Source organism: Somniosus microcephalus, chromosome 13 (assembly GCF_052327205.1).
Source record: "Somniosus microcephalus isolate GS21.2 chromosome 13, FLI_Smic_1.0, whole genome shotgun sequence".
In the NCBI taxonomy this organism is placed as follows: Eukaryota; Metazoa; Chordata; class Chondrichthyes; order Squaliformes; family Somniosidae; genus Somniosus; species Somniosus microcephalus.
Window position 1 is genome coordinate 75,670,203 of NC_140999.1, and position 13,503 is coordinate 75,683,705.

The following is a 13,503-nucleotide window of genomic DNA, read 5'->3' on the forward strand; positions in this document are numbered from 1 at the left end:
ACATCACTCCCAGTGACACCTCACCCAGTGACTTCTCTCCCAGTGACTCCTCTCACAGTGACATCTCTCCCAATTGCACCTCCCCAGTGACAGCTCACCCAATGATATTTTTCACAGTAACATCTCTTCCAGTGACACCTCTCCCAGTGACACCTCTCCCAGTGACATTTCTCCCAGTGACATCTCTCCCAGTGACATCTCTCCCAGTGACATATTTCACAGTGACACCTCTCACAGTGACACTTCTCCGAGTGACTCCACTCCGAGTGACACCTCTCCCAGTGCCACCACTCCCAGTGAGAATTCTCCCAGTGACCTCTCTCCCAGTGACATCTCTCCCAGTGACATCTTTCAGAGTGACATCTCTCACAGTGTCACCTCACCCAGTGACATCTCTCCCAGTGACACCTCCCCAGTGACATCTCTCCCAATGATATTTTTCACAGTAACATCTCTTCCAGAGATACCACTCCCAGAGACTCCTCTCCCAGTGACACCTCTCCCAGTGACATCTTTCCCAGTGACATCTCTCCCAGTGAAATCTCTCCCCGTGACATCTCTCCCAGTGACACTGCTCCTGAAGACATCTCTCCCAGTGACATTTTTCCAAGTGAAACCACACCCAGTGACATCTCTCCCAGTGACATCTCTCCCCGTGACATCTCTCCAAGTGTCATCTCTTCCAGTGAGATCTTTCACAGTGGCATTTCTCCCAGTGACATCTCTCACAGTGACTCCTCTCCCAGTGACATCTCTCCCAGTCACAACTCTCCCAGTGACATCTCTCCCAGTGACATCTCTCCCAGTGACATATCTCTGAGTGACACCTTTCCCAGGGACATCTCTCCCACTGACATCTCTCCCAGTGACATCTCTCCAAGTGACACCACTCCCAGTGGCATCTCTCCCAGTGACATTTTCCCCGAGAAACCTCTCCCATTAACATCTCTCCCAGTGATATCTCTCCCAGTGACACCAGTCCCAGTGACATCTCTCCCAGTGACATCTCTCCCAGTGAGATATTTCCCAGTGACATCTCTCCCAGTGAAATCCCTCGCAGTGACATCTTTTCAGTAACACCTCTCCCAATGAAATCCCTCCCAGTGAAATATTTCCCAGTGACACCTCTCCCATTGACATCTCTCCCAGAGACATCTCTCCCAGTGGCAGCTCTCCCAGTGACATGTCTCCCAGTAGCATCTCTCCTAGTGACATCTTCCCCGTGATATCTTTCCCAGTGACATCTCATCCAGTGACATCTCCCCCAGTGACTTCTTTCCCAGTGATATCTCTCCCAGTGAAATCTCTCCCAGTGACATCTATCCCAGTGACATCTCTCACAATGACACCTCTCCCAGTGACATCCCTCCAAGTGATATCTCTCCCAGTGACACCTTTCCCAGTGAAATCTCCTCCAGTGAAATCTCTCCCAATGCCATCTCCAATATTGACTCCTCTCAAAGTGAAAACTCTTCCAGTGCCATCACTCTCGATGATTTCATTCCAAGTGACATCTCTCCCAGTGACATCTCTCCCAGTGAAACCTCTCCCAGTGACATCTCTACCAGTGACAACTATCCCAGTGAATCCTCTCCCAGTGACACCTCTCACAGTGACTCCTCTCTCAGTGACTCCTCACCCAGTGACATCTCTCCCAGTGATGCCTCTCCCAGTGACATCTCTCCCAGTGACACGTCCTCCAGTGACATCTCTCCTAGTGACATCTCGCCCAGTGGCATCTCTCCCAGTGACACCTCCCCGTGACATCTCTCCCAGTGATATTTTTCGCAGTAACATCTCTCCCAGTGAAACGTCTCCCAGGGAAACCTCTCCCAGTGACATCTCTCCCAGTGACATTTCTCCCAGTGACTCCTTTCCCAGTGACAACTCTCCCAGTGACACCTCCCCAGTGACATTTCTCCCAGTGACATCTCTCCTAGTTACATCTCTCCCAGTGACATCTTTCACAGTGACATATCTCACAGTGACACCTCTCCGAGTGACTCCTCTCCTATTGACACCTCACCCAGTGCCACCTCTCCCAGTGACATCTCTCCCAGTGACATCTCTCCCAGTGACATCTTTCACAGTGACATCTCTCACAGTGACACCTCACCCAGTGACATCTCTCCCAGTGACTCCTCTCCCAGTGACATCTGTCCCAGTGACACCTCCCCAGTGACATCTCTCCCTGTGATATTTTTCACAGTAACATCTCTTCCAATGACACCACTCCCAGAGACTCCTCTCCCAGTGACACCTCTCCCAGTGAAACCTCTCCCAGTGACATCTCTCCCAGTGACATCTCTCCCAGTGACATCTTTCCCAGTGACATCTCTCCCAGTGAAATCTCTCCCTGTGACATCTCTCACAGTGACACTGCTCCTGGAGACATCTCTCCCAGTGACATTTTTCCCAGTGACACCACACCCAGTGACATCTCTCCCAGTGACACCTCTCCCAGTGACATCTCTCCAAATGTCATCTCTTCCAGTGAGATCTTTCACAGTGACATTGCTCCCAGTGACATCTCTCGCAGTGATTCCTCTCCCAGTGACACCTCTCCCAGTCACACCTCTTCCAGTGACATCTCTCCCAGTGACATCTCTCCCAGTGACATCTCTCCGAGTGACACCTTTCCCAGGGACATCTCTCCCAGTGACATCTCTCCCAGTGACATCTCTCCAAGTGACACCACTCCCAGTGACATTATTCCCTGAAAAACCTCTCCCATTGACATCTCTCCCAGTGATATCTCTCCCAGTGTCACCAGTCCCAGTGACATCTCTCCCAGTGACATCTCTCCCAGTGAGATCTTTCCCAGTGACATCTCTCCCAGTGAAATCCCTCGCAGTGACATCTTTTCAGTAACACCTCTCCCAATGAAATCCCTCCCAGTGAAATTTTTCCCAGTGACACCTCTCCCATTGACATCTCTCCCAGTGACATCTCTCCCAGTGCCACCTCTCCCAGTGACATCTCTCCAAATGACACCTCCCCAGTGACATCTCTCCCAGTGATATTTTTCACAGTAACATCTCTTCCAGTGATAACTCTACCAGAGACTCCTCTCCCAGTGAAACCTCTCCCAGTGACACCTCTTCCAGTGATATTTCTCCCAGTGACATCTCTCCCAGTGACATCTCTCCCAGTGACATCTTTCACAGTGACATCTCTCACAGTGACACCTCACCCAGTTACATCTCTCCCAGTGACTCCTCTCCCAGTGACATCTTTCCCGGTGACACATCCACAGTGACATTTGTCCCAGTGATATTTTTCACAGTAACATCTCTTCCAGTAACACCTCTCCCAGAGACTCCTCTCCCAGTGACACCTCTCCCATTGAACCCTCTCCCAGTGACATCTCTCCCAGTGACATCTCTCCCAGTGACATCTTTCCCAGTGACATCTCTCCCAGTGACACCTCTCCCAGTGACACCTCTCCCAGAGACTTCTCTCCCAGTGACACCTCTCCCAGTGAAACCACACCCAGTGACATCACTCCCAGTGACACCTCACCCAGTGACATCTCTCCCAGTGACTCCTCTCACAGTGACATCTCTCCCAATGGCACCTCCCCAGTGACAGCTCACCCAATGATATTTTTCGGAGTAACATCTCTTCCAGTGACACCTCCCCAGAGACTCCTCTCCCAGTGACACCTCTCCCAGTGACACCTCTCCCAGTGACATTTCTCCCAGTGACATCTCTCCCAGTGACATCTCTCCCAGTGACATATTTCACAGTGACACCTCTCACAGTGACACTTCTCCGAGTGACTCCACTCCTAGTGACACCTCTCCCAGTGCCACCACTCCCAGTGAGATTTCTCCCAGTGACATCTCTCCCAGTGACATCTCTCCCAGTGACATCTTTCACAGTGACATCTCTCACAGTGACACCTCACCCAGTGACATCTCTCCCAGTGACTCCTCTCCCAGGGACATCTCTCCCAGTGACACCTCCCCAGTGACATCTCTCCCAATGATATTTTTCACAGTAACATCTCTTCCAGAGATACCACTCCCAGAGACTCCTCTCCCAGTGAAACCTCTCCCAGTGACATCTTTCCCCGTGACATCTCTCCCAGTGACACTGCTCCTGGAGACATCTCTCCCAGTGACATTTTTCCCAGTGAAACCACACCCAGTGACATCTCTCCCAGTGACATCTCTCCCCGTGACATCTCTCCAAGTGTCATCTCTTCCAGTGAGAACTTTCACAGTGGCATTTCTCCCAGTGACATCTCTGACAGTGACTCCTCTCCCAGTGACACCTCTCCCAGTCACAACTCTCCCAGTGACTTCTCTCCCAGTGACATCTCTCCCAGTGACATATCTCTGAGTGACACCTTTCCCAGGGACATCTCTCCCACTGACATCTCTCCCAGTGACATCTCTCCAAGTGACACCACTCGCAGTGGCATCTCTCCCAGTGACATTTTTCCCCGAGAAACCTCTACCATTAACATTTCTCCCAGTGATATCTCTCCCAGTGACACCAGTCCCAGTGACATCTCTCCCAGTGACATCTCTCCCAGTGAGATCTTTCCCAGTGACATCTCTCCCAGTGAAATCCCTCGCAGTGACATCTTTTCAGTAACACCTCTCCCAATGAAATCCCTCCCAGTGAAATATTTCCCAGTGACACCTCTCCCATTGACATCTCTCCCAGTGACATCTCTCCCAGTGGCAGCTCTCCCAGTGACATGTCTCCCAGTAGCATCTCTCCTAGTGACATCTTCCCCGTGATATCTTTCCCAGTGACATCTCATCCAGTGACATCTCCCCCAGTGACTTCTTTCCCAGTGATATCTCTCCCAGTGAAATCTCTCCCAGTGACATCTATCCCAGTGACATCTCTCACAATGACACCTCTCCCAGTGACATCCCTCCAAGTGATATCTCTCCCAGTGACACCTTTCCCAGTGACACATCACCCAATGACACCTCCCCAGTGAAACCTCCTCCAGTGAAATCTCTCCCAATGCCATCTCCAATATTAACTCCTCTCAAAGTGAAAACACTCCCAGTGCCATCACTCTCGATGATTTCATTCCAAGTGACATCTCTCCCAGTGACATCTCTCCCAGTGAAACCTCTCCCAGTGACATCTCTACCAGTGACAACTCTCCCAGTGAATCCTCTCCCAGTGACACCTCTCACAGTGACTCCTCTCTCTGTGACTCCTCACCCAGTGACATCTCTCCCAGTGATGCCTCTCCCAGTGACATCTCTCCCAGTGACACGTCCTCCAGTGACATCTCTCCTAGTGACATCTCGCCCAGTGACATCTCTCCCAGTGACACCTCCCCGTGACATCTCTCCCAGTGATATTTTTCGCAGTAACATCTCTCCCAGTGAAACGTCTCCCAGGGAAACCTCTCCCAGTGACATCTCTCCCAGTGACATTTCTCCCAGTGACTCCTCTCCCAGTGACAACTCTCCCAGTGACACCTCCCCAGTGACATTTCTCCCAGTGACATCTCTCCTAGTTACATCTCTCCCAGTGACATCTTTCACAGTGACATATCTCACAGTGACACCTCTCCGAGTGACTCCTCTCCCATTGACACCTCACCCAGTGCCACCTCTCCCAGTGACATCTCTCCCAGTGACATCTCTCCCAGTGACATCTTTCACAGTGACATCTCTCACAGTGACACCTCACCCAGTGACATCTCTCCCAGTGACTCCTCTCCCAGTGACATCTCTCCCAGTGACACCTCCCCAGTGACATCTCTCCCAGTGATATTTTTCACAGTAACATCTCTTCCAATGACACCACTCCCAGAGACTCCTCTCCCAGTGACACCTCTCCCAGTGACACCTCTCCCAGTGACATCTCTCCCAGTGACATCTCTCCCAGTGACATCTTTCCCAGTGACATCTCTCCCAGTGAAATCTCTCCCTGTGACATCTCTCACAGTGACACTGCTCCTGGAGACATCTCTCCCAGTGACATTTTTCCCAGTGACACCACACCCAGTGACATCTCTCCCAGTGACATCTCTCCCAGTGACATCTCTCCAAGTGTCATCTCTTCCAGTGAGATCTTTCACAGTGACATTGCTCCCAGTGACATCTCTCGCAGTGACTCCTCTCCCAGTGACACCTCTCCCAGTCACACCTCTTCCAGTGACATCTCTCCCAGTGACATCTCTCCCAGTGACATCTCTCCGAGTGACACCTTTCCCAGGGACATCTCTCCCAGTGACATCTCTCCCAGTGACATCTCTCCAAGTGACACCACTCCCAGTGGCATCTCTCCCAGTGACATTATTCCCTGTGAAACCTCTCCCATTGACATCTCTCCCAGTGATATCTCTCCCAGTGTCACCAGTCCCAGTGACATCTCTCCCAGTGAGATCTTTCCCAGTGACATCTCTCCCTGTGAAATCCCTCGCAGTGACATCTTTTCAGTAACACCTATCCCAATGAAATCCCTCCCAGTGAAATATTTCCCAGTGACACCTCTCCCATTGACATCTCTCCCAGTGACATCTCTCCCAGTGACTCCTCTCCCAGTGACATCCCTCCAAATGACACCTCCCCAGTGACATCTCTCCCAGTGATATTTTTCACAGTATCATCTCTTCCAGTGATACCTCTACCAGGGACTCCTCTCCCAGTGAAACCTCTCCCAGTGACACCTCTCCCAGTGATAGTTCTCCCAGTGACATCTCTCCCAGTGACATCTCTCCCAGTGACATCTTTCACAGTGACATCTCTCACAGTGACACCTCACCCAGTTACATCTCTCCCAGTGACTCCTCTCCCAGTGACATCTCTCCCGGTGACACATCCACAGTGACATTTGTCCCAGTGATATTTTTCACAGTAACATCTCTTCCAGTGACACCTCTCCCAGAGACTCCTCTCCCAGTGACATCTTTCCCAGTGACATCTCTCCCAGTGACATCTCTCCCAGTGACATCTCTCCCAGTGACACCTCTCCCAGAGACTTCTCTCCCAGTGACACCTCTCCCAGTGAAACCACACCCAGTGACATCACTCCCAGTGACACCTCACCCAGTGACATCTCTCCCAGTGACTCCTCTCACAGTGACATCTCTCCCAATTGCACCTCCCCAGTGACAGCTCACCCAATGATATTTTTCGCAGTAACATCTCTTCCAGTGACACCTCTCCCAGAGACTCCTCTCCCAGTGACACCTCTCCCAGTGACACCTCTCCCAGTGACATTTCTCCCAGTGACATCTCTCCCAGTGACATCTCTCCCAGTGACATATTTCACAGTGACACCTCTCACAGTGACACTTCTCCGAGTGACTCCACTCCTAGTGACACCTCTCGCAGTGCCACCACTCCCAGTGAGATTTCTCCCAGTGACATCTCTCCCAGTGACATCTCTCCCAGTGACATCTTTCACAGTGACATCTCTCACAGTGACACCTCACCCAGTGACATCTCTCCCAGTGACTCCTCTCCCAGGGATATCTCTCCCAGTGACACCTCCCCAGTGACATCTCTCCCAATGATATTTTTCACAGTAACATCTCTTCCAGTGATACCACTCCCAGAGACTCCTCTCCCAGTGACACCTCTCCCAGTGACATCTTTCCCAGTGACATCTCTCCCAGTGAAATCTCTCCCCGTGACATCTCTCCCAGTGACACTGCTCCTGGAGACATCTCTCCCAGTGACATTTTTCCCAGTGAAACCACACCCAGTGACATTTCTCCCAGTGACATCTCTCCCCATGACATCTCTCCAAGTGTCATCTCTTCCAGTGAGATCTTTCACAGTGGCATTTCTCCCAGTGACATCTCTCACAGTGACTCCTCTCCCAGTGACACCTCTCCCAGTCACAACTCTCCCAGTGACATCTCTCCCAGTGACATCTCTCCCAGTGACATCTCTCTGAGTGACACCTTTCCCAGGGACATCTCTCCCACTGACATCTCTCCCAGTGACATCTCTCCAAGTGACACCACTCCCAGTGGCATCTCTCCCAGTGACATTTTTCCCCGAGAATCTTCTCCCATTAACATCTCTCCCAGTGATATCTCTCCCAGTGACACCAGTCCCAGTGACATCTCTCCCAGTGACATCTCTCCCAGTGAGATCTTTCCCAGTGACATCTCTCCCAGTGAAATCCCTCGCAGTGACATCTTTTCAGTAACACCTCTCCCAATGAAATCCCTCCCAGTGAAATATGTCCCAGTGACACCTCTCCCATTGACATCTCTCCCAGTGACATCTCGCCCAGTGGCAGCTCTCCCAGTGACATGTCTCCCAGTAGCATCTCTCCTAGTGACATCTTCCCCGTGATATCTTTCCCAGTGACATCTCATCCAGTGACATCTCCCCGAGTGACTTCTTTCCCAGTGATATCTCTCCCAGTGAAATCTCTCCCAGTGACATCTATCCCAGTGACATCTCTCACAATGACACCTCTCCCAGTGACATCGCTCCAAGTGATATCTCTCCCAGTGACACCTTTCCCAGTGACACATCTCCCAATGACACCTCCCCAGTGAAATCTCCTCCAGTGAAATCTCTCCCAATGCCATCTCCAATATTGACTCCTCTCAACGTGAAAACTCTCCCAGTGCCATCACTCTCGATGATTTCATTCCAAGTGACATCTCTCCCAGTGACATCTCTCCCAGTGAAAGCTCTCCCAGTGACATCTCTACCAGTGACAACTCTCCCAGTGAATCCTCTCCCAGTGACACCTCTCACAGTGACTCCTCTCTCAGTGACTCCTCACCCAGTGACATCTCTCCCAGTGATGCCTCTCCCAGTGACATCTCTCCCAGTGACACGTCCTCCAGTGACATCTCTCCTAGTGACATCTCGCCCAGTGACATCTCTCCCAGTGACACCTCCCCGTGACATCTCTCCCAGTGATATTTTTCGCAGTAACATCTCTCCCAGTGAAACGTCTCCCAGGAAACCTCTCCCAGTGACATCTCTCCCAGCGACATTTCTCCCAGTGACTCCTCTCCCAGTGACAACTCTCCCAGTGACACCTCCCCAGTGACATTTCTCCCAGTGACATCTCTCCCAGTTACATCTCTCCCAGTGACATCTTTCACAGTGACATATCTCACAGTGACACCTCTCCGAGTGACTCCTCTCCCATTGACACCTCTCCCAGTGCCACCTCTCCCAGTGACATTTCTCCCAGTGACAGCTCTCCCAGTCACATCTCTCCCAGTGACATCTTTCACAGTGACATCTCTCACCGTGACACCTCACCCAGTGACATCTCTCCCAGTGACTCCTCTCCCAGGGACACCTCTCCCAGTGACAGCTCCAAAGTGACATCTCTCCCAGTGATATTATTCACAGGGAAATCTCTTCCAGTGACACCGCCCCCAGAGAGTCCCCTCCCAGTGACTCCTCTCCCAGTGACTCCTCTCCCAGTGACACCTCTCCCAGTGACATCTCTCCCAGTGACATCTTTCCCAGTGACATCTCTCCCAGTGACATCTCTCTCAGTGACATCTCTTCCGGAGACATCTTTCCCAGTGACATTTTTCCCAGTGAAACCACACCCAGTGACATTTCTCCCAGTGACAACTCTTACAGTGAGATATTTCCCAGTGACATCTCTCCCAGAGTAATCCCTCCCAGTGACATCTTTTCAGTGACACCTCTCCCAATGAAATCTCTCCCAGTGACATATTTCCCAATGACACGTCTCCAATTGACATCTCTCCCAGTGCCATCTACCCCAGTGACACCTCTCCCAGTGACATCTCTCCCAGTAGCATCTCTCCCAGTGACATCATTCCCAGTGATATCTTTCCCAGTGACATCTGATCCGGTGACTTCTCTCCCAGTGACTACTTTCCCAGTGATACCTCTCCCAGTGAATTCTCTCCCAATGAAATCTATCCCAGTGACATCTCTCACAGTGACACCTCTCCCAGTGTCATCTCTCCAAGAGATATTTCTCCTAGTGACACATTTCCCAGTGACACATCGCCCAATGACACCTCCCCAGTGAAACCTCCTCCAGTGAATTCACTCCCAATGTCATCGCTCACATTGACTCCTCTCCAAGTGAAAACTCTCCCAATGCCATCTCTATCGATGATTTCACACCCAGTGACATCTCTCCCAGTGATTCCTCACCCAGTGACATCTCTCCCACTGATATCTCTCCCAGTGACATCTCTCGCAGTGCCATCTTTTGCAGTGACATCTCTCACAGTGACACCTCGCCAAGTGAATTTTCTCCCAGTGACACCTCTCCCAGTGACACCTCTCCCAGTGACATCTCTCCCAGTGACATCTCTCCTGATGACATCTCTCCCAGTGACATCTTTGGCAGTGACATCTCTAGCAGTGACATCTCTCCCAGTGACACCTCTCACAGTGACCCCTCTCCCAGTGATATCTCTGCCAGTGACATCTCTCCCAGTGACTTCTGTCCCAGTGACACCTTTTGCAGTGACATCTCTCCCAGTGATGCATGTCCCAGTGACATATCTCCCAGTGACACGTCCTCCAGTGACATCTCTCCCAATGACATCTCTTCCAGTGACGTCTCTTCCAGTGACACCTCTCCCAGTGATTCCTCTCCCAGTGACATCTCTCCCAGTGACTCCTCTCCCAGTGACATCTCTCCCAGTGACACCTACACAGTGATATCTCTCCCAGTGATATTTTTTGCAGTAACTTCTCTCCCAGTGAAACTTCTCCCAGTGACACCTCTCCCAGTGACATTTCTCCCGGCGACATCTCTCCCAGTGCCATCTCTCCCAGTGACTCCTCTCCCAGTGACATCTCTCCCAATGAGACCTCCCCAGTGACATCTCTCCCAGTGATATTTTTCACAGTAACACCTCTTCCAGTGACTCCTCTCCCAGTGACATCTCTCCCAGTGACACGTCCCCAGTGACATCTCTCCCAGTGATATTTTTCACAGTAACATCTCTTCCAGTGACACCTGTCCCAGAGACTCCTCTCCCAGTGACACTTATCCCAGTAACACCTCTCCCAGCGACATCTTTCCCAGTGACATCTCTCCCAGTGGCATCTTTCCCAGTGACATCTCTCCCAGTGACATCTTTCCCTGTGACATCTTTCCCAGTGACACCTCTTCCGGAGACATCTCTCCCAGTGACATTTTTCCCAGTGAAACCACACCCAGTGACATCTCTCACAGTGACATCTCTCCCAGTGCGATATTTCCCAGTGAAATCTCTCCCAATGAAATCTCTCCCAGTGACATATTTCCCAGTGACACATCTCCCATTGAGATCTCTCCCAGTGGCATCTCTCCAAGAGATATTTCTCCCAGTGACACATTTCCCAGTGACACATCTGCCAATGACACCTCCCCAGTGAAACCTCCTCCAGTGAAATCACTCCCAATGTCATCTCGCACATTGACTCCACTCCAAGTGAAAACTCTCCCAGTGCCATCTATCTCGCTGATTTCACTCCAAGTGCCATTTCTCCCAATGACACCTCTCCCAGTGAAACCTCTCCCAGTGACATCTCTCCCAGTGACATCTCACCCAGTGAAACCTCTCCCAATGACATTTCTACCAGTGACAACTGTCCCAGTGAAAGGTCTCCCAGTGACACCTCTCCCAGTGACTCCTCTGTCAGTGACTCCTCACCCAGTGACATCGCTCCCTGTGATGCCTCTCCCAGTGACATCTCTCCCACTGACGCATCCCCCAGTTCTATCTCTCCCAGTGACATCTCTCCCAGTGATATCTTTCCCAGTGACATCTCTCACAGTGACACCTCTCCGATTGAATTTTCTCCCAGTGACACATCTCCCAGTGACACCTCTCCCAGTGACATCTCTACCAGTGACAACTCTCCCAGTGAATCCTCTCCCAGTGACACCTCTCACAGTGACTCCTCTCTCAGTGACTCCTCACCCAGTGACATCTCTCCCAGTGATGCCTCTCCCAGTGACATCTCTCCCAGTGACACGTCCTCCAGTGACATCTCTCCTAGTGACATCTCGCCCAGTGACATCTCTCCCAGTGACACCTCCCTGTGACATCTCTCCCAGTGATATTTTTCGCAGTAACATCTCTCCCAGTGAAACGTCTCCCAGGGAAACCTCTCCCAGTGACATCTCTCCCAGTGACATTTCTCCCAGTGACTCCTCTCCCAGTGACAACTCTCCCAGTGACACCTCCCCAGTGACATTTCTCCCAGTGACATCTCTCCTAGTTACATCTCTCCCAGTGACATCTTTCACAGTGACATATCTCACAGTGACACCTCTCCGAGTGACTCCTCTCCCATTGACACCTCACCCAGTGCCACCTCTCCCAGTGACATCTCTCCCAGTGACATCTCTCCCAGTGACATCTTTCACAGTGACATCTCTCACAGTGACACCTCACCCAGTGACATCTCTCCCAGTGACTCCTCTCCCAGTGACATCTCTCCCAGTGACACCTCCCCAGTGACATCTCTCCCAGTGATATTTTTCACAGTAACATCTCTTCCAATGACACCACTCCCAGAGACTCCTCTCCCAGTGACACCTCTCCCAGTGACACCTCTCCCAGTGACATCTCTCCCAGTGACATCTCTCCCAGTGACATCTTTCCCAGTGACATCTCTCCCAGTGAAATCTCTCCCTGTGACATCTCTCACAGTGACACTGCTCCTGGAGACATCTCTCCCAGTGACATTTTTCCCAGTGACACCACACCCAGTGACATCTCTCCCAGTGACATCTCTCCCAGTGACATCTCTCCAAGTGTCATCTCTTCCAGTGAGATCTTTCACAGTGACATTGCTCCCAGTGACATCTCTCGCAGTGACTCCTCTCCCAGTGACACCTCTCCCAGTCACACCTCTTCCAGTGACATCTCTCCCAGTGACATCTCTCCCAGTGACATCTCTCCGAGTGACACCTTTCCCAGGGACATCTCTCCCAGTGACATCTCTCCCAGTGACATCTCTCCAAGTGACACCACTCCCAGTGGCATCTCTCCCAGTGACATTATTCCCTGTGAAACCTCTCCCATTGACATCTCTCCCAGTGATATCTCTCCCAGTGTCACCAGTCCCAGTGACATCTCTCCCAGTGAGATCTTTCCCAGTGACATCTCTCCCAGTGAAATCCCTCGCAGTGACATCTTTTCAGTAACACCTATCCCAATGAAATCCCTCCCAGTGAAATATTTCCCAGTGACACCTCTCCCATTGACATCTCTCCCAGTGACATCTCTCCCAGTGACTCCTCTCCCAGTGACATCCCTCCAAATGACACCTCCCCAGTGACATCTCTCCCAGTGATATTTTTCACAGTATCATCTCTTCCAGTGATACCTCTACCAGGGACTCCTCTCCCAGTGAAACCTCTCCCAGTGACACCTCTCCCAGTGATATTTCTCCCAGTGACATCTCTCCCAGTGACATCTCTCCCAGTGACATCTTTCACAGTGACATCTCTCACAGTGACACCTCACCCAGTTACATCTCTCCCAGTGACTCCTCTCCCAGTGACATCTCTCCCGGTGACACATCCACAGTGACATTT